Here is a 20,526-nt window from a genome sequence, read left to right on the forward strand (position 1 = left end):
TTCATGGAGTGTAAGCCTCTCGGTTGGTTTCTTGTTCTTGATAAGTCGGGTGTTTTGAATATTTTCGTCCAGTTCGGGTTATTGTCCCTTATTTTACCTTTTGGCTTTTGTTCGCTCGGTTCACGGTCATTGCTTACTTTTGGTTTGTTATTGTTGTGTATTGTGATTTTTGGTTATGATAAGGTCGATTTTTGAAGAAAGTGTTATCACGGTAATGATAGTAAGGCCTTTGTTTACTTTTATATTCATATATATCTTTTTTGCCCCAATTGCGCGTACCTGTTATTTGCCTGACGTTGTTTTCATTTGTTTTTGTTGACACTTCGAGCCTTTTAACATCCAGTACTAAATCGTCCAATTCGTGCAATGTGTTTGATTTCCGCATGAACTGAAATCGTGCACGGGTCTCTATATTAACTCCTGATAAAATTATTTGTAGTACTTCACTTGGGGAATTATTTCCGAAAATATAGGAGAAATTTTTTAACTCGGTTACGTAGTGTCTGAAAGGTCGCCAACATTTTGTGGACGCAACGGTATCCGATAGATTAAAAATGTTTTGGTACGAACATCTATTAGTTGATTAATGAGATAATTGTTAACAGGTTCAAAGGTGATGATTTGTTTTGTTTTTCGACTCAAAATTACACTTAAAATTGGGTTTGTCTGGGCAATGACTATTCTTTTAAATATTTCGTCGAACCATTCTGGGGTCGTCATGTTTACATCATATAATTTCTCTAGGAATGATAAAATAGACCACGGGTTGTTTGTAACAAGTTTCGGGATTTTGTTTATCACTTCTTCTATCGTGGTAATTTATTGAATTTTTGAAGTGCAGCCGACTCTTCATCGTCTCTTTTGGGCTCGGTATTACATCTGTCGTGAATGGTTTTGTCGTCCGAAGCCTCATCGCGTTGTATCACCCCTAGCCGGGAGTCCGACCATGGCAATGACATGTGGACTGTTAACATAGTTGGTCCTCTCCCTCTGCATGTTGCTCATTCTTGCTGGTCAGGTCATGAACTGATGGAAGACCTTAAGCAAAGTGTACATTCATGAGGTAATAAACTATCCTGGATTCTATATGTCCTTCATGTTTGTGCACAAGAACTTTCTCTCCTGTATTGTAGATCTTCATAAAACTAAGACTATCTTCTAACTTTTCTTCCAAAGGTTCATATTTTTCCTTATAGTGCTCAATTCTAAGCAGGAAATCATTTAAGGCCGTATCTGTATTCATGTTTTTGTAATCTGGCGAATTTACTTTAACCTCCATAATATTTTGTTCCACTATTTAAGCATCATCATAGACAGACTCAACAAAAAATAATTTAAAATTCATTTTCTTCAGAACAATATCATGGATCATTTTCCTTCTATCTCGAGTAGAATTTGTAGCACCAAATAAAGCCACTTCACCGCCAGTTTCTAGCCAATGGCAAACATCTTCTAAAGCATTCATACAGCACTGAGTACGAATCGCCATCGCATGCTTGTTATCAGGCTTAAAAATATCATTTCTTCTTCTACTTTCATTGAAGCAATCGATCAATTGGTAGTCAAATTAGAAACATATTCCCATCTTTATCAACAAAATGAAAAATTAGATGACACAGAAGAAAAGGATGATGAAATTGAAAATGAAAATGATGTGTAACTAGAACATTTATTGTTTATTTTTTCTCCTTTGTTAACATCTTTATTTTATCGATTGTACATTTGATTTTTAAATTAAATATGCAAATATAATAATTTCGTTTTACCCCGTGTGGCATAAGAGTACCTTTTGATTTTCCTGACTTTGTCCTTAATAAATTTTGTTTTAATTTTATTCGTTATTCAATTAATTAACCTTCCTTCACATTTCAAACTTAATTTTGAGGGAAAACCTTACGGGTAAGCCATAACTGTCTTACACGGGTATGATCACCGATTGGGCGATCATCACAACAATTTATTTTATTTTTTAATTTCACGATAAGGAAGTCCTTCTTGTAGAGATTTTATTATTTGATCATTCAAAAATGTTGAAAATGACTTCATGCTATAATTAAACAGAGTAGATCATAACGTTTAAGCAAAGGAAATATTTTCAATATGTAAGAAAAATAACTAAACTGATGATACCTGATAACAAATTTGAGACGTATTATTGAATGGTTTTTGCGAAATTTGCAATGAAGTAACCCGAGTCACAAAACGATTCACAGGAAGACTCGTAATAAACTGGCTTAATTCAAAGGTATAGACATAAATAAAAATTATTAGGGTGAATTTTTGTTTACCAGCAGTTCAACGAACTCAATCCTATTGCTGTTGTCTTGATTAAAAATTCGGGATTTGCAAACTAGAGATAATAGAAAATTGTTTACTGATGTGAACAAATATGTGAGTCACTGTAGTTCCAGACTAAATATAATCAGTACATATTAAAAAAAATACTTTGGTTAACTTCTATAGCAATAAAGCAGCATTTATGTGGACTGTATAAAAGAAATTTATATATTATTCAGAGAAATGTTAAGTTATTCGTTTTAAAATTTTTGCGCTGTGGATGAAAGAGAAGAGTTGTCGTGCCACTTCGGCCATGCTGCGTTTCGATTTACGGCACTGGATTTATTGCCAGTTGATTGAATTCGGCCATAAAATGTGTAAATCGCGTTAATTTGAAAGTTTATTACCATTGTTGGCGGGCCCGGTTTGCGAGAACATTTTCGTGTCTCTCGGTCCATCGCGTGTCCGAGACAGAGTTTGCCCGTTTTCCTCCGGTATCGTGCTCGTAATGTATTCCTACAAAAGCAAATATTAGCCACGGGAAACGAAGGGGGCGGAAGAAATTGTCGGAGAAGAGTTTATACCCGCTGAGGTAGATCCTGATATAATGAGTTTCGAACAAAACAAGTAGGCAACTCGGCCCTTCGATGTACTCAGAAACTTGTTACTCCGGGCTTCGGTCCACATGCAATTTACTCGTCTGTTACACGATCAAAGGTTCCCTGTGTTTAATTTCCAGAAAATCATTGTAAATTATAACTTAGACGGGCTTAAGTCTCATGATCCTCGGGAAACCGATTTTTGCTTCGTTTCATTCGTGAGTCACATTTGATGTGCTCGTTTATAATTAAAACTAAACAATCTTTTATATTCTATTTTAAAGAATTCTCAAGCCAGCAGCTGACCAGTTAACCTTTTCTGTGCTCTGTGTTCGACTAGTATTTTCAATTATCTTAAACAAATTTTTTCAATTTATGTTTACTAGTGTCATTCAGTAATATACAATTATTAATGACTACTTGGAGATCGTGAGATGCGGTCTGATGTGACGTAGGTTTTAGAAAAAACATTTTCTTTATCGTGCCAACGTTTCGATCTTTATTGAGATCATCTTCAGGGCCTGGGATTTATAAACAATTATTTAAATTTTACAAATACATGAATGTTTTTCAAATGTCAAAAATGAAAAATGGCAAAAAGGAGGGAAAATTCAAAAGATGCGGTTGAGATGGGAAGTTGGTGTCCGAGTGGACGAGGTCACGATAGCTCAAGTGGTAGAGCAGCGGCATATCAAGGCGAAGATCGTGGGTTCGAATCCCGCTCGTGCCATTGACTTTTTTTATCTTAATTAAAAACCTTAATTAATTGTCATGTATTAATTGGTCAAGCGGACCACGAAACTAGTGAATTGAATAAGTTTAAAATGAAGTAACACTTCACTAAAGGTTCTATTTGACAACGAGCTGAATAAACATAGAAGGAGCATTAAAATATACAGGAAATTAACGACGATGATTTTGATGAGAAAGAAGAATTTACTTTATAATTTGGAAATCGGATAAATGAATGCTCTTATTTCTTATTACATTGTTACCCTTATTTCTTATTTTATTCTAATACTGGAAATTCGTGAAATTTGGAAGCAGTAATACATACTAAGATTTGATTTATATACTATTAAACTATTTTTCGCAGAACATGTTGGCCAACTTCAAGAATCACAGGCTTACAAATTTAATACATATAATTATTCAGAAATCGTGAGATGCGGTCTGGTGTGTCACACGATTTCTGAATAATTATCGACTAACGGTCACTAATCACCACACATTAATATATATACTTCTCCTTTTGGAACACAACTTGGATGTCGAAAAATTACTGTAGGGAGATAGTTCGTCTTTGGAGCCGTTACTTTCAATACAAAAAGAGTCAAAGAAAATAAAAATTTAAAAATGAAAGATAGGTCATCCAGTTTGAGCTTGTTCTGATTGGTCTTTCACGCCAACCCTCCTTAAAAACTAAACTAACTTCGAACTTTTCCCAACTGGACAACTTATTTGACGGGTACGATCATTGGATGGCCAACTGGTTTAATTGACAATCAAGAAGATCTAAACTCTCCTGAAACGCTTTTAGCGCCAATTGCGACAAGGCATTGTCCAGGGTTTGCAATTAATGTTGAAACCGTTTGTAGCAACCCGCTGTAATGAAATTGGGTAGAACGTCTCAATTATTTTAACCCGACGGGACAAAGATCCCGCTGAGGTGCATTACCAGAAGTTAAATAGTCAAATTACAATGAGTGAACCGCGAATCAATTAACTCTGGAGATACGGGAAGAATAGGAGGACCAGATACGATAAATTTTAATTAAACTTACGCCGCGGTGATGGAAAAGTTAATCGGGGGATGAGAACACGAAGGCAAAGATAGGATTTTTGACTGACTAACCTTCTTGCCTTAATTATTGGTATACCCATCTATGAATGAATGAGGAACTGAGCGAATGTGTAAGTGAATGAACGGTTAATGATGGAGAGACAAAATGATTTATATATTATAAATAGATGAGTGTTTGAGCTACTTATTGTGTTAGGAAATGAACGGTGAAGGGTGTAGGGAAAGAGTGAGTAAACTTATGAATCAGTGATCCTATGAGTGTCTGAGCTAGTTAGTAAATGAGGGGTGGGGTGTGTGAAATGAGTATGACTGAGTGAGCTAGTTAGTATGTGAGTTAAGAGCTACAGAATAAGTGAGAAAGCGAGTAAGTAGGAGCATAACTGAGAGAGAGTCTACAATTAAGCGAGTCTATGAGAGTGTGAGGGATAATTGAATGAGTGAGTGGGCCTACGAAAGAGTGAATGAAAGAGCGTGTGAGGCTATGAGCTTGGAAGTGAGTTAGTGAATTGATCAGTCAGTGGGTGACTCAGTCAAACAGTCAGTCAGTCATTAACGTAGGATGGGTGAGTAAGAGAGAGAGAGAGAGACAGAGAGACAGAGAGAGTAGGAGGGAGGGAGGGAGTGGGAGAGAGAGAATGCATTATAACTCGCAGATTTAAAATATAAAATAAAGGAGAGAGAGAGAGAGAGAGAGAGAGAGAGAGAGAGTGAGAGAGAGAGAGAATGCGTTATAACTCGCAGATTAAAAAAATATGAAAAGAGAGAGAGAAAGAGAAAGAAAATGAGAGAATGCGTTGTAACTCGCAGATTTAAACAATAAGATAAGAGATAACGAGACGAAAGAGAGAGAGATAGTGGGAGAGAGGTAGTGGGAGAAAGTGAGAGAGAGAATGCGTTACAATTCGCAGATTTAAAATAAAAGATAAGACAGAGAGAGAGGGAGGGAGGGAGCGAGCGAGAGAGAGAGAGCGAGAATGCGTTACAACTCGCAGATTTAAAATAAAAGATAAGACAGAGAGAGAGGAGGGAGTGAGTGAGAGGGAGGGAGGGAGCGAGCGAGAGAGAGAGAGGGAGAGACAGAGAGCGAGAGATTGAGAGGGAGTGAGACAGGGAGTGGGAGAGAGAGCGATTGTATTACAACTCGCAGATTTAAAATAATAGATAGATAGATAGAGATAGAGATAGAGATAGATAGAGATAGACAGAGAGAGAGAGAGTGTGAGCGAGTAAGTGAGGGAGGGAGGCAGTGAGAGAGAGTGAGAGAGATGGAGTGAGGGAGGGAGTGAGAGAGATTGAGAGAGAGGGAGGGAGGCAGTGAGAGAGAGAGAGAGAGTGGGAGGGAGAGAGAGACAGAGCGAGTGGGAGGGAGGGAGGGAGTGGGAGAGAGAGAATGCATTATAACTCGCAGATTTAAAATATACAATAAAGGAGAGAGAGAGAGAGAGAGAGAGAGAGAGAGAGAGANTTTTTGATAATCAAATAGGAATTACTTACTAATTTTATTTTGTATTTAAAAATCGCATAGTTTCACTTTTGTTTTTTGGGAAAAACATCTTTCTATGAATCCTTCCATTCTGTTTTATTCGGTGTATTTTTCGCTTGGAACATATTGGTTTGAATTTTCCAAGCGAGATCTCGTAAAATTTTAAACGCCCTCGACTAACGAAAGGCCCAACGTGTGATTTACAAGATTGACAATTACCTCGCGATATCCATCATACGCGGCTGTGATTACCCACGGGCAGGCTGACGTGAAAATTGTAGGCGGGGAACGAAAAGGTGTAATATATTGTGAAACGCGTGAAATACGGTCCATTTCTCCATTGTCCGAATCCCTCATTGAGCCCTGTTATTATTCGACCAGGAAGTCGTGCTACGAAAAAAATGGAAACAATTATTATCAAAAGAGCTATTTTCCAACTGTGAATTAAGCAATCTGATAAACTCCCGACTCGTGATTTATGACGTTACAACTCCATATAATAAAAGCCCTCTCCGAAGGAATAAAAAAACCTTGAGCAACAATTTTTCTTTTTCCATATCTAGTAACTTGTCGATTTCAATCGCATCTGACGGAAAAGGCCATACACATTTAAAATGATAGCGCTACCTTGACATACCCATGAAAGAGAACAATGTTGTAAAACCTCCTATGATCTTTCTGACAAAAACAAAAAACACAAAATTACACTCTGCCTTAAGAAATACGTTACTTATGTTAATAGTAATGTTAGAACATTTTTATATTTAACTATAGTAATCTGGTTTATACTGATCATAACTGTCACCAAAATCTTTTTAAAACAAATCTTTTTAAATTCCATAGAATTTCTTTACTGGCCGGATCATAAATTTTTAAAGAAATTCCAATTTACCAATTTTAATTCTTTTATACCTATGTTCGTGATCGAAACATAGAATGCACTGTCATTCTTTTAGGCCTCAATTTAGTTTTCCAATACATGTTTTACATATGTACATATATAAATGGGAGGGATTAAATAGTTACATAGATAGATGGGTACATACATAGATAGATCGATGGATATATAGATAGATAGAGAGATACAGATAAATGGATATATAGATAGAGAGGGAGAGAGAGAGACTTTTGTTTACCGTAATAATATTTACAATAGTAGGGAAAAGTATTAAAGTATATACACATGTACAATGTCCGTTTGTCGGAAGCCGTTGCAGAAAGAAACAAGAATATATGTACAAAAGCGAATTAATATAAACATAAGTTGCTATTAAAAATTTTAACAATAAAAAAGAACTAAAATTAAGAAAGCATAAACTGAATATCAAAATTAACTTACACTAAAGGATAAAATAAACCATAATAAGAATAAAGGAATAAAAAATGAACAGAAAAATTTAAAGAAAAAATAGAAAAAAGAGGTGTATGGTGGTTAGTGACTGTTAATCGATAATTATTCAGAAATCGTGAGATGCGGTCTGGTGTGATGTAGGTTTCAGAAAAACATTTTCTTTATCAACTTCAGGGCTCAAAGTGAGAGTCAACACGACACGCAAGAATGGCATAATTACACAGAAGACAAACACTTTGTGCCCTGAAGATGATTTCAATAAAGATCGAAACGTTGGCACGATAAAGACAATGTTTTTCTGAAACCTACATCACACCAGACTGCATCTCACGATTTCTGAATAAATAAGAAAAAAGAAGATATACACTCAACCATAAATATAAAAATAAGCAAAAAAAAAGGAAATTGATTTACATTAGAATAAATGAAACTAACAGAAAAAATTAGCAACTTATAATAGCCCACTAATCCTTACTTAAAAAAAAAAAAACCGAAACCATGCAGAAAACCAAAAACATTAAGATCAAAATGTGTGGTGATTCGTGACCGTTAATCGATAATTATTCAGAAATTGTGAGATGCGGTCTGGTGTGATGTAGGTTTCAGGAAAACATTTTCTTTATCGTGCCAACGTTTCGCTCTTTATTGAGATCATCTTCAGGGCCTGGGATTTACAAACATTGTTTACATTTAACCAATAAATTTAGGATGTGGAAAAGTGAATTTATGCAATGCAAAATATAATTTTTATATTCAATCAAACTATTTCTACTCATTCAAAGGTTTGTTTTCTGTGTAATTGTGCCATTCTTGCGTGTCGTGTTGAGAGTGCCAGTGGGATTTTGTTGCTTTATGTTTATATATGCTGGATTTTGAAGTGGTGGTGAAGGAAGTCGATATAGAAAAGACATTTTTGTATAAGCCGTCGGCTTCTTTGTTTGTAAATCCCAGGCCCTTAAGATGATCTCAGTAAAGATCGAAACGTTGGCACGATAAAGAAAACGTTTTTCTGAAACCTACATCACACCAGACCGCATCTCACGATTTCTGAATAATTAAGATCAAAGTTGAACCCTGAACTAATTCGTGTATGTAATTCCAGCCGTGCCGGGCATACTGGATCAGTTTTGGGTTTTCTGCACCATTCAAGTAATTAATCAAGTTGTTTCTACGCAAATAGAAACAGCCCAAATGTAGTCGACGGATTTCACCCAGCATTCAACATTCAGCTAAAAAATTAGTAATATTTTCGATAGCACCTAGAGCAGAGAGAGCAAATCCGTGGACCTCCCCTAAACCACTGAGCCGAATTCAGATGTAATAGCTCGCACCGCATTTTAAATCGCCAATGGAAATCATTTATGTAGTAGCCGTTTAAAATATCTTTGTAAAAAGCGAATAAGGCGACAGGATGTTTAAGTACCTTACATAGCGATAAATGTGTACATAAATGAATTGCCAAATGGCAACGAATTTTGGAAATTTTCTTTCTTTATGAGAAGTGAAATTCCCACTCTAAAATATTGTGTAAAGCGGGAGAAAACATTATTCCATATTTCCGGAACAGCGCATGACAGTGAGCAAACCAAGACAATTTCTTTTTAATAATTGAGATAGCCGTTAACCTGGATAGATATGCAACAGAAGACGTAAGGGTTTTAAAAACGAATGAAAAGTCTAACTTCAAGGTGTAAATAAAAAGGAGTTCACATGAGGTTTCTAAGTAATAGTATGATTAAATCGTTTTAACCATTCAAAAGTTCAGTACTTTTGTTTAAATAAAAAATCTTAACCAATGTGGAGTTTCAATCTTCATGGAGAGAGCGACAACACCGCCTCTCTCATTAATGTTTATCCTGTGAACATGGTTTTTATATTTATAAACCCCATAATTACCCATAATTTTAGTCAAAATATTATCTGTGATCATAAATGTTACCTATAAGAAATTGCTAGTCAGAACAACATTGTTGAACCTTAGTCATATGGATTTTATTTATTAGCGAGGTACTGTTAAATTTTATTATAAATTATTATTTTTGTTAATTTGAATAGTGTATATTAATAATTATTTATAATTTTATGTAGATGACTATTTTCACCATGTTAAATGTAGTATCGTGGCCATGTGCTTCATATCCTCAAACCCAAAACGCTTTTACAATAGTTTTTCCATGTTAATCGTTTTCTTCACACTTGGGAAAGTATACATTATTTTATTTTGTTAATTGTTAATTGTATATTATTTTTTATATTTTTTAATTTTTAATAAATAGGCCCTGATGATGGCACTATAAGTTGCCGAAAGCTTGGTGAACCCAAGAATTAGTCTTCTTCTTTCTTCACCTGTCTAATGACCTCCATGAAGATTGAAACTCCACATAGATTATCTGCTAGTCGATCAACAAACATCAAAACTTAATCATGTAATAATCCCACAGCATACTGACGTTTTACTTTTTTTATCGTCGTTTGTAACTATAAACAGATATATGTAACTATATATCCAAATACATAAAACATTATATAATATGGAAATCTGCTGAATGTGGTTTCGTGTTAGTAGTGCGAATGTCGGTCGCCCAGTACTGCCACAGTTTGACATTAGAATAGTGATTTTTGTCTCTCATCACTGGGACACCGTCGCTATCCAGCAGCTATTGGATACATGATATATTAATGGATTGGAGTGAGAAATAATATGAATGGAATTTTAGCTATTGGGATTTAGCAAGGTCTAGAACATAAGGAATATTTATGCCCGAATATGGTACCTGACATAGAAGTGGCTTTTTGTAGTATATTGACAATCTTCAGTAACGAACGTGGTTTGTCGTGAATGTGAATGCTGGGGAAGACTGGAAAATCTGGAAATGTTTTCTTTAACTGTTGACCAGGTGAAAATTGTTTATATCCAGTGACCTAGATTCTCTAGATAGATAGTCGTGTAATGGTGTAGAGAACTGGCGTCAATAAAACTTTCTTGAGGACCGCCAGCATTGATAGTAAAAATATCAGAGATAGAGGAACTTTGTGCTAAATGAAAATGATATGTACGATTTTAAGATTGAGGGAGATGAAAATAATCTTTTTAGTTTCCACAGCAGATTCAACATCCCCGCCCCCAACTGTTTTGTGTTTTTTTCTTGATTGGCTTGATTCTCCAAGCTCGAAGCCATTGCTCAAGGCAATGTAGATGTTTTGGAGAGGAAATGTCATCAGCAAATACAAATGAATAGGCATGTTAGCTGTGAAGAGCGTATGCAGCAGTACCGGTAAATCGTACCAGTAAACCAGGATATGGGCAAAGAAATAAGTGGCACCTTAAAAAATTTTTATAATCATCCAAAGGTCGTGTTCCAAGAAATTTGCAAACCGATCTAGTTATCTATACAAAAAAAAAATTGTTTTGAAAATTCCGTACAAATCATTAATCCACCTAATGTAATGTTAAAGTATCCATAGCAGAACAAGCGATTAGAACCCTAAAAACAAACATTGGAAAAGATTTCGCCTCCAAGGGACATACGAATGGTTACAATTGTTGAAATTGCTGCTGAATTAATAAAACAATAAAAACATCGCAGTATCTGGATGTCACCAGAAGTTAAATATTTTCGTTTTAACTGATAAAATTAATAAAAACAAAAAATTAATAAAATTCAAAATTGGGGATCACATGAAGCTATCGAAATCCAAAGTAGAATTTAGTGAAGGTTCCACCCCCTGCTGGTCCTGAGAGATCTTCAAAGTATGAAAAGTTACGTATATCATAACGTATATCTTGATGGATAAAACCGGCCAGGAAATAGCAGGAGGGTTTTAACAAGAAGAATTGCAGCTAGTAAAATGTTCAGACAGCTACTTAGTAGAAAAGTATTTATATAGAAATCGTGAGATACGGTCTGGTGTGATGTAGGTTTCAAAAAACATTTTCTTTATCGTGCCAACGTTTCGATCTTTATTGAGATCATCTTCAGGGCTCAAAGTGTTTGTCTTCTGTGTAATTGTGCCATTCTTGCGTGTCGTGTTGAGAGTGGGCACTCACGGCAAAACATCACACCAGACCGCATCTCACGATTTCTGAATAAATATCGATTAACGGTCACTAATCACCACACATAAGTAGAAAAATTCATTATAAAAAATAAAGGAAAAGCCCTAGTAAAATGGCTCGGGTTCGATTCCACACACAATAGTTGGGTCGATATGAAAAATTTAAATAAATAATTTTAAATATTTTAAACAGTTTGCGTTTACCACCCAACTATTGAACATAGTCCGAAGACGCAAAACTAAACGGATAATTACCACTCCGAAGAAAGTTTGTAGATTACACCCGTTGTCGAAGAAAGTAAAAGAGCTCCTACCAACTTTTCCAAAATTGAGCCTAACAAATTTTGACATTTCTCGAATAGCTCGTTCGAAAAAATTTCTGTTATTCTTTCGGTTTTTCTTTATTTGCTTAAATGAACCATCGTTTTATCAATGCTATTTAGATCCTTTGGTTAGTTCTTTTTATCTCTTTAAGAAATTATAACTGATATATTTACACTTAAATTGATACCATATGTTTAATAGTTCTTACCATTTTCTATTTTCTTTTGTCATACATTGTACATTTTAGTCTTATACTTCCGAATTTTTTTCAGTTCGATGTTTTGAAATGTTTTTGCGCTAATGTACATTTCAATGATATTCAGTGAGCACATGTTGACCAAACTACCTATATAGACAATAAATATTTCAAGGTTTGTGCATCATAAATGGCAAGTAAAACCAACTCTTAATCAGTGATTCAAGAAATGTTTTCGCAACAAGAAGAATGTTGAACATCGGAAAACACTTCTGTTTAATGTATGGCAGAACTGCTATAAAATTCCAATGTCATAAAAATATTGAAATTTATTTTTAACAATCAAAATACAATATTAAAATAATGTACATGATTTACGTTTAGCAACAATAAACTCCAAAACTGAATTGAAGAACCTGCAATAATTAAGGAAGTTAAATAAATGAAAGTGGGGGCGTCGGTGGCCGCAAAGGTTTAGGCATTGACACGGCGCACATCACTTTAAGGTAAAGGTCCCGGGTTCGAATCCAGCGGCCCTGCATTCGAACCCGTACTTACAAATAGGCTTTTTTTTCCAAAAACACCGGCAACCTGAGGGTTTATATGCTCTGCTGTTGCGAACCCTCGCAAAAAAAATAAAATGGTTGCCAGAATGTGAATTGATTTTGCTTTCCCATTTTAAGAATTTTTGCGTCCTCCGTGTACAACATGATCTATTTAACGTAAATTGGGATGAGCTTGTAGGGGATTGTAAAACGTATAATGAAACCAGTTTGCATGTTCAAAAGAATAATCAGGGAAATGATAGTAAATCTTCTTTATGTTTTTTTGACGATCCCCATCCCACAGTTAATCCCGTGGGATGTGTTTCTTTGGGGCTGGCTTTCCTCAAACGCGATTATGGCCATGCCTGGGCGAGGAATAATTGTTTTCCAGCGAGTAATATGTCGCCATCTCCCCACGGGATGAAATGCAGTTATTACTTTATAGAAAGTGAACTATCGCTACGGCTGCATCTGTGATTTCCCCCAGGGTTACCCGCAAGCTCGCATTCATTTGGAAACGAATCTGTCAACAACTTCCAAAACATAAATCCCGACTCAAGAACGCTTTCGCTGAAAGATGTTTTCATTCTGTTCGGAGCCGAGTACCTCTTGGCTTTCGGCCATTAAAATTCATGAATTTGTTATATTGTACGTAATAATTAATGACATAGAACCCTTTCAGGTGTGCCAGACTTTAAGCTCTTTGCATAAGCTCTTCCTTTTAAGTTATTCAACATGGGAAAGCAGGAACAGGAGAAATTAGATAACATTATTTAAACACTGAATTAAACCGTTGATAAAAACATACTGTTCTATTCAGAGGAATGCCTAAAATTAAATATGGTAAATAATACGAAACGAAAATATTTATATATTATTTTTATGCTGTTCTATTTTTATCTGTTTATAGCATTAAAAAAGTTTTGGCTGAAGTGTGAAAGAGAGAAAGAACTATACGATTTTAATGGTGTAGAAAATCTATTCCATCTCTCTCTCTCTCTCTCTCTCTCTCACTCTCTGGGCAACGCTTAAGTTTTCTAATCAACCTTTTAGCTAGCTCTTCTCTGGGTTAAGCGACTAAGAATAGAAGTAACTGCCGACAGCAACTGTTTATTTAGGGCATTGTTGTGCATTTACGGAGGAAAATTTTATGGAAAGCGTTAGGCTCGAAATCCGTGTTGTTTCTGAGTGGAAACAGTATTGAAATTTCATTGTAGGTTTAAATGTGTGTTCGTTAAATGTGTGTATGAATATTGTCCGATAATGAAATTTAAGGGTAACCACGGTGGCCAAGTCAAATTGACACTCTGCCATACGAGTCTACAACTTAATGACTTTTTAAGGGGGATGGCTTTCATTGTCACTATGAGGTGTTAGTTTTCAATGCAATTTTGAATGATAACAATCATGGTCTAAGAGAGTCGTCCAACAAGCGCGAAAAAGAAAAATTGCAAATTTGCAGAAAGAAAAAGCAATTGGAGAAAGAAAGACCCATTTTTGGGCGCGATAAAAGACAATAAATATTACGATCTATATCGAATATGTTGAGATATGGATATATTTCATAGACACTATGAGATATTAGTTTTCAATGCAATTTCGAATGATAACCATCAAGATACGCTCTTGGTGGCGTGCTGCAAAGTTTGTTGGAGAAGTTTGGCGATAGGGTAGTAATTGTTGTCATAAGGATCTCCATACCTATCCCGATGAATTAAAAATCCTTTTATATGGATAGAGATAAACGAACTTTTTACAAAAAATATTCGAATTTATAATAATCTACGGGGGCGTCGGTGGCCGCAACGGTTTAACCGGTNACCGTTGCGGCCACCGACGCCCCTATAGATTATTATAAATTCGAATATTTTTTGTAACAAAGCACTTGTAAGTATGTCGGGTTCGAATGCAGTAGACAGTTGACATACTTACAAATGTGCTTTTTTTAAAAAACACCGGCATCCCGAGGGTTGATATGACCTCTGCTCTGCGAACCCTCGTAAAAAAATAATAATAATATTAATAACAATCCTTTTGCCTCACTGCTCAAAATGCAGACATAAAAGGAAGTGGTTCATATTCCATGAGGATTCAGGGTGTAGGTAATATCAAAGTTACTACAAGCCTTATAAGTGTTAAAAACATTCCGAGTTTCGGTCAAATATACATATTTGAGTTTATACAGAATTAGAGTTTTTTCAATTTTAGATTTTTACTGTCAGGAAGGTTTAGATATTTTTGTTTTTGTTATTTTCATTTGATATATAACTCGGAGAGTCGAGGATTTTTATTGGGCATTTCGAACATGGAGGATGTTTTGAGCCTTTGGCCAAATCCCAGAATTTTAGCCCTTGTGTTCATAACGGTTCTAGCATGAAGTTGAAAGGTAACCTTTGGTTAAGCAGTGATAAGTTGGATCGGTTGACACGTAGTAAAGAAAGTGTAGCGTTTCATTATTATTTGTCGTTTAAGGCAAATGGGCTGCTGCAGGCGGAAAGCTCTGACAGGCCAAACCAGCGAGGATAGGTAGATCAAAGATGATCGGTAACAACAAACATTTTTGTCACTGTACAGACCAAATGGTCACTAGTTCGTATGATGTGGCAGCAAAGACTGTCTCACTGCATCTGCCAAATCGGTATAATTGACTTCTTGTTCGAATGGTAAAGTCAACCGTTGGTTTTCCCAAAATGACATGTGTTGCTGCAGGTAACGAGAGGAAAGGTATAAGTACGTACTTCGTGATGCCCTTCCAGGTATATACGCACGTTTGTGTATTGAATGTCAGCTATGTGGAGGCCTGATGAACACCAGCATTGGACGGTAGGTTTACCAGAAATTCTTTTAAAGGCTTGAAACAATTGGAAAGCAAAGTAGTACTACTTCAACAGTATTACTATTGCTCTCGCTAGGAAGAGATTCCTCATCGCGATGACACTGCTGGGCAGTTGAGTAAAATGTCCAAACTGTAGCAAAAAAGATTGAACAAAGAACCGAATGGCATAGATATGTACGAAAGAAGATGTCCTCTTTAGGGAGTTAGAGTGGAGAATTTCAGAACCTGGAGCTAGTTTTTTGGATAATATGTTGATGCTTGGTAATTTTTTAAAATGCAAACGACGTTGAAAAGAAAGACGAAAATAAATGTACCAGTAAAAGAACGAGAGCTTTCGACCCGAACTATCGCGATGGTACATTGCCGTAAAGAGCTTTATTTTTCATAGGCTTACGACCGCTTCCCGAATATATTAGGCCGGAGGCCAACACGGTACTCTATTAGGTTACAAATCGCCAGGATCCATGCCAAGAACTGGAAACGCCGGATGAATCGGGAATCTGTAGACATATTACAAAGGGTAAACAAAGCCATTCCAAGAATAGCATACATCATTTTACGTATTATCTCAATTGGATGTATCAGTTTTTTCGGCGGTTTTTATATGTCTCTATAACGGTTGAAGAATAAACGGCAAATATTTTCTGGTTTGTTTAAAAACTCCGACGCGACTTAGTGAAAAATCGCCGGCCGGGTAAACAACGTGCCTTTGAACTTAGATATCGGATTATGGTAATGAACTACAGGGTGATGCAAAACTGTGTGCTCTTGTATAAGGGAAGAGGGCTGGGAAACGACGGATTCATTTCCTCCGAGGAGCATTTCATCATCCCTTTTTAACCGGAACAGAGATTCTTTCACGTTTTTTAATCCTCTTATTAATCTTTCACCCTGTGGCAAAAACTGTGCGAATTCATAATTTTTCTTTAGAATATTTCCACGCTCACATGATATTTTGTTTCGAAACGAATCTTAAGTGGTAATTCACTACTTTCGTGGTCCGCTTGACCAATTAATACATGACAATTAATTAAGGTTTTTAGTTGAGATGAAAAAAGCTAATGGCACGAGAGGGATTCGAACCCACGACCTTCGGCTAGATACGCCGCTGTTCTACCACCTGAGCTATCGTGCTCGACCACGAAAGTAGTGAATTAATGATTTAAAAATGAATTACACTTCACTAAAGCTCTCCGTCGCCATTTCAATTGTCGTCGAGAATCCAAACCGATTACACGACATTTGAAAAATGGCAAAAGGAGGGAAAACTCATAAGGTGGGGTTGAGATGGGGAGTTGATGTCCGAGTGGATCGAGGTCACGATAGCTCAGGTGGTAGAGCAGCGGAGTATCTAGCCGAAGGTCGTGGGCTCGAATCCCTCTCGTGCCATTAGCTTTTTTTTATCTCAACTAAAAACCTTAAGTGGTAACTTCGTGAGTAAACTTTTCAACCTGCTATCATCCCGCTCTCGTTAGTTGTAAGAAAGTTCGTTCTCAAAGGAAATTTGTGATTTATTTTAAAGTTATTCATTCATACATCCCATGTGAGAGAGCGAAAACCGATAACCACAAGACTTATATTTAATTTATTTTTATTTCAGTGACCTTTATTTGGACCTATGATATGGAATGAACGAAACAATGAAAATTGGTAAATAATTAATGCCTTGATATTCTAAAAACTCTGACTAAACTTTTTTTATTATATTTATTGGAAATTTTTAACTACAAATACTGTATTAAATAAATATAGAAAAAGTCGCCCTGTGACAACTCGCCTCCACACTGAAAACATCACTCGCTGAGAAGGTCTCGGGGCTATTTTCTCTTCAATCGTCTTGGAGGATTTTCTGGTAAAGTTGAATGTGATAATTTTCGTACTAGGAGATTACTGAGGATGCTTAGTGAATGATAAATTTTGTTATTGCGGGTTTAGATAAGTCATGTGCTAACAGGATTTGTAGGTTGTTTTAGAATATTATGATTTGAAACATAAATATTTATGATTTACCATGTATAATTTGACGGAGAAATTTCGACCGTATTGGAAAAGTTGGGAACTGGAATACATGTTTGAGCCCCTCACTTCACCGTGCACGCGGTTAGAGAGGTTTTAAAAGCCTGGTAATTAATTTTTTTTCAATGACTAATTATGATCGTGACTCAAGTAATCTTTTCGGTTTTGTGTGGGGATTTATCCATGAAAAGTTCAATATAAAGCAGTGTCGTGGCAGGTAATTGGCTGGTTCCATTTATACTCATTGGGGGTCAGACACTTTTACGCGTGGCAAAATTTATCTATATGCTTCATCACTATTTTTCGTGGTCCGCTTGACCAATTAATAACATTCAATTAATAACGGTTGTAAGTTGAGATAAAAAAAGTCAGTGTCACGAGCAGGATTCGAACCCACGACCTTCGGCTTGACACGCCGCTACTCTACCACTTCGATCCCCTCGGGCACTAACTTCTCATATCAACCCTACCTTTTGAATTTTCCCGGGCTATTTCATTTGTCGTCAAGAATCCAATCCGATTACACGACCTTAGAAAAATGGCAAATAGGAGGGAAAATTCAAAAGGTGGGGTTGAGATGAGAAGTTAGTGCCCGAGGGGATCGAAGTCACGATAGCTCAAGTGGTAGAGTAGCGGTGTATAAAGCCAAAGGTCGTGGGTTCGAATCCCGCTCGTGACACTGACTTTTTTATCTCAACTTAAAACCTTAATTAATTATTTGCTTTACGTTAGGTTTCTTTACATTCTCCGCTTTGTGAACGAAACTGTTAATTTATTCATGTGTTGTTGGAAGAACTGAGTGTTTATAGAGGAGTAATTTCGTGTAAGAATCGCTGTATCATCAGCGAATGTATGTGTTGAAATGGTAACATGAGTACGAATATCTGCAGTATATATTGAAAATAGAAAAGGCCCAATTATGTTTTTCACCGTTCAATTGAATAGTGTCTATTGATGTCTCATCCTACTTATGGCCCTAACTAAGCAATTACCTCCATGTTTCGGTATTTCACTATCATCAGTGGTCGTTTGTTTGATAAATTAATAGAAACAGAACAAGAAGACAAAAACCCAAACATTGATGGTGAAAAACCGAATCTTTTTTGACAGACCAAATTGTCGGAAGTGTCTAAGCCAAGTTTATCACTCGGCAGATATGTAAAAAATTTCTCCCAATACTAACATTTACTGATTTAATAATTAACCAAGACTGCACAATTTGTAAAATCTATGTAATCAGAATTATATCAAAAACCCTTGTTTTATATAACTTACGATCATTGGCAATGTTGGCATATGTAAGGTTTATGCCATATTTTATAATGAATGAAAAGGCCTTTTTTTCTCTTTTTCTAACATATCGGTACATAAAATGTAAATGTATCTAAATTATGTAGCATGAATAACAAATACGTAACATGATAGATTCATATCAGAGAGCATAAAATCAATACATCGTAAAAATGCCTAATTTATAAGTTTATTGGAAAACATTTAAATACAACAGAAAACAAAAAAGCTCTTGTGTTATTTTCTTGTTAATTATTTCAATGGTAGAAAATTATATAAAATTAATAATTACTTGCAATAATTAAATAACGTTTTGTGGGATTACGAAATTGATAATACAATATGGGAAAATTGCGCCTTGATCTATTTTGTATGTAGGAAAGTTTAAAACAACTTAAGAAATAAGTCTAGAAAAAAAAGTCAGTTTATGATCGTTATAGAAGTTGATGTTGTTTATGTTTATCATAGATTTTTGAAATATGGTGTTTCACGTAGGTTGTTGTTTTACTTTATTAAAGTTTAAACCAAACAAGCCCAGGATGACAAACGCCTATAACATCGAGATATGCGGTCAAAAGCGGTTTTACCATTTCCGTATTTGTGTCTAACAAATCTCAGAAGCCGTCGAACAACGGTAGCAGTTAAACAATAGCAACCCTGTTTAAACAAAGCAAAATTGCTCAAGCATTATAGTCCAAATCATTTATGATGATCGCCCGATCTGACATCGTATATTCCCTTTCCCAGGACTATCAATTTTGACTGGTAAACAACTCGCCCTTGAACTTGGGCAATCGGTTTTATGCTAATAGCTTCCCTGGATGATGCAAACTTCCCTCCTCCCGCGAGAGCCCGGATCACCGCCTTCGAAAATTTCGTCACCCATTTCCTATTAAGATAAATCGTAAATCGAAATTATATACTGCATTATTGTGAATAAATCGAGGATATGAGACAATCTATGACAAATTGCCAGTTTCAGTTATTCTTATCATGTTAGTTTCATGGTAATTTGCGTGATAATTTAGTTTATCGACGATATTTATACGATATCTCACTTCAATGTTACGAGAAATGCCGTAATATATTTAATTAGGGATAGCATTTTAAAAAATAAAATATTGAACCCTCTTGCTCTCTTTTCGTTCCCTCTCCTTCCCTCATTTTCAACTCGATCCTTTCCTGCTTTAGATAATTCTCTAGATCTCTACCTATGTGCTTGTGTGAATATGGACAAATTTCTCTTCCTATTTTTATCCTTCTCACTCGATTTCCAGAGTGAATTACTTTCCTCTGAATTCTACTTCAATCTCTCTCCCCCTCACTAGTCACTCACTCTCTCTCCCTCCCTCTCTCTCTCTCTCTATATATATATATATATATTTATTTATTCTATCTATCTACCTAACTATCTATCTCTATGCTTATCTATATATCTTTCTATGTAACTAATCTATCTATATCACACACACACACACACACACATATATATATATATATATATATATCCGGCGAGTATTTTTTATTTGCGTAGAATAAGAAAGTAATATGCGAGCGTGAATTTAATTCAGTTAGATATTTCAAAAGTTACTAAGACCAAAAGACTACGCAAAAAAACATTTCGGATATACTTAATAACGGATTTAATATTTTAAGCCCTTTTGAAAACCCTTAACTACGGATTTTCATACCAATAAAACGTACACTACATACATTTGGGATGGATAAGCCGGCGTTGATTTTTTTTTT

At 35.7% G+C, this 20,526-nt stretch overlaps 1 long non-coding RNA gene and 1 other non-coding gene across 2 annotated transcripts; one reads left to right on the plus strand and one right to left on the minus strand.

The window, feature by feature from the left end:
- Positions 1-2,380: 2,380 nt before the first annotated feature.
- On the minus strand, positions 2,381-11,983 carry LOC106674367. The gene is made up of 3 exons (XR_001341506.2): positions 11,826-11,983; positions 2,862-2,999; positions 2,381-2,793 (listed from the first exon to the last, which is right to left on the minus strand). It is a non-coding gene; the product is annotated as an uncharacterized LOC106674367 (long non-coding RNA).
- Positions 11,984-18,093: 6,110 nt separating this feature from the next.
- Positions 18,094-18,166, plus strand: Trnay-aua. The gene has a single exon. It is a non-coding gene; the product is annotated as a tRNA-Tyr (tRNA).
- The last annotated feature ends 2,360 nt before the right edge of the window (positions 18,167-20,526 follow it).

This window comes from Cimex lectularius, unplaced genomic scaffold (genome assembly GCF_000648675.2).
Source record: "Cimex lectularius strain Harlan isolate CLEC.00 unplaced genomic scaffold, Clec_2.1 scaffold96, whole genome shotgun sequence".
Taxonomy (NCBI): domain Eukaryota; kingdom Metazoa; phylum Arthropoda; class Insecta; order Hemiptera; family Cimicidae; genus Cimex; species Cimex lectularius.